The 2,224-nt window shown below is 46.2% G+C and overlaps 1 protein-coding gene across 1 annotated transcript in view; it reads right to left on the minus strand.

The window, feature by feature from the left end:
* Window positions 1–2,224, minus strand: part of snd1 (staphylococcal nuclease and tudor domain containing 1) — an 854,179-nt gene that overhangs the window by 219,292 nt on the left and 632,663 nt on the right. The gene's annotated exons all lie outside the window — the stretch shown is intronic.

Consider the following 2,224-nt stretch of genomic DNA (forward strand, 5'->3'; position numbering starts at 1 on the left):
CCTTCTTAAACAGTGGCACCACGTTAGCCAACCTCCAGTCTTCCGGCACCTCACCTGTGACTATTGATGATACAAATATCTCAGCAAGAGGCCCAGCAATCACTTCTCTAGCTTCCCACAGAATTCTAGGGTACAGTTTTATATGCTATGCATTGTTTTGGAACTTTTGGGGAAAAAAAAGTCAAAACAACAGCAGTTTTAAAAGGGAGAAGAACAGACAAAGGAAGCACATGGTGAGGACAGTGCAGGAGACAGAGAGAGAGAGAGACAGAGAGAGAGAGACAGAGAGAGAGAGATAGAGATAGAGAGAGACAGAGAGAAAGAGACAGAGAGAGAGAGAAACCTGCACAGTTACTGCCTTTGCTGTTTTTGAATCCATGAGTTGCTGGACATCAGAGTGCATCTGGGAAAATTAACAAACAGTGAAATTCACAACTAATCTTGGAGGAACCAGTTTGGGCGAAGTTCACAACACAGAATCAGATAAGTTAATTGTTGTTTTAAGTCTGTCCAAGAGAAAAGGCTGTATTAGTGAGTACAGTGAGTTCTTTCTTGATTATGTGTTTTGGAGATAAGTCTCTTGATTAAACTTAAAATATAAGCCACAGCTATTAATTTAACCTGGTGCAGTGTTTTATAGAGGAATAAGAAGGCGTTATTTTCTGAGTCTGTAGATTGTGAAGGAGCAAAAATGGACTTTGCAGTGATATGTACTTCTTGTCAGATGTGGGAGTTTAAAGAGAGTCTAAGAGTTACTGCGGATTATATCTGCCATAAATGCTGTTGGATGTGAATCTTATCAGATCGAGTGGATCGGTTGGAGAGACAGATAGAAGCGATGAGGAATTTGCAACAGCAACAGTATGTGAAGGATGGCAGTTATAGGAAGGGGAGAAAGTCTCAGATACAGTCACATAGATGGGTTAACTCCAGGAAGGGCAAGAGAGGTAGGCACCTAGGGCAGGATTTACCACCCTTCTTAAACAGTGGCACCACATTTGCCAACCTCCAGTCTTCCAGCACCTCACCTGTGAGTAACGATGATACAAATATCTCAGCAAGAGGCCCAGCAATCACTTATCTAGCTTCCCACAGAGTTCTCGGGTACACCTGATCAGGTCCTGGGGATTTATCCACCTTTAACCATTTCAAGACATCCAGCATATCCTCCTCTGTAAGCTGGACATTTTGCAAGATGTCACCATCTATTTCCCTACAGTCTATATCTTCCATATTCTTTTCCACAGTAAATACTAATGCAAAATATTCGTTTAGTATTTCCCCCATTTTCTGTGGCTCCACACAAAGGCCGCCTTGCTGATCTTTGAGGGGCCCTATTCTCTCCCTAGTCACCCTTTGGTCCTTAATATATTTGTAAAAACCCTTTGGATTCTCCTTAATTCTATTTGCTACTGCTATCTCATGTCCCCTTTTTGCCCTCCTGATTTCTCTCTTAAGTATACTCCTACTGCCTTTATACTCTTCTAAGAATTCACTGAGAATTCCTGAAGAAGGGCTCATGCCTGAAACCTTCAAGGAGAAAGTGAGGTCTGCAGATGCTGGAGATCAAAGTTGAAACTTTATTGCTGGAACAGCGCAGCAGGTCAGGCAGCATCCAGGGAACTGGAGATTCGACGTTTCGGGCACAGGCCCTTCTTCAGGAATGAGCAGAGAGTGTTCAGCAGGAGAAGATAAAAGGTAGGGAGGAGGGACTTGGAGGAGGGGCGTTGGAAATGTGATAGGTGGAAAGAGGTCAAGGTGAGGGTGATAGGTCGGAGTAGGATGGAGGCGGAGAGGTCAAGAAGACGACTGCAGGTCAGGAAGGCGGAGCCGGGCTGGAGGGATTCGGCTGAGACAAGGGGAGGGGGGATGAAGAAACTGGTGAAGTCCAAGTTCATCCCCTGCGGTTGGAGGGATCCCAGTCGGAAGATAAGACGCTCCTCCTCCGACCGTCGCGTTATTGTGGTTTGGCGGTGGATGAGTCCAATGACCTGCATATCCTCGGTGGAGTAGGAGGGGGAGTTGAAATGCTGTGCTACAGGGTGATTGGGTTGATCTGGGCCACCCGGACGAACCAACCCAACCAACCTGTAGCACAGCATTTCAACTCCCCCTCCCACTCCACCGAGGATATGCAGGTCATTGGACTCATCCACCGCCAAACCACAACAACCCGACGGTCGGAGGAGGAGCGTCTTATCTTCCGACTGGGAACACTCCAACC

The sequence above is a fragment of the Chiloscyllium plagiosum genome, chromosome 23 (genome assembly GCF_004010195.1).
Source record: "Chiloscyllium plagiosum isolate BGI_BamShark_2017 chromosome 23, ASM401019v2, whole genome shotgun sequence".
NCBI classification, from domain to species: Eukaryota; Metazoa; Chordata; class Chondrichthyes; order Orectolobiformes; family Hemiscylliidae; genus Chiloscyllium; species Chiloscyllium plagiosum.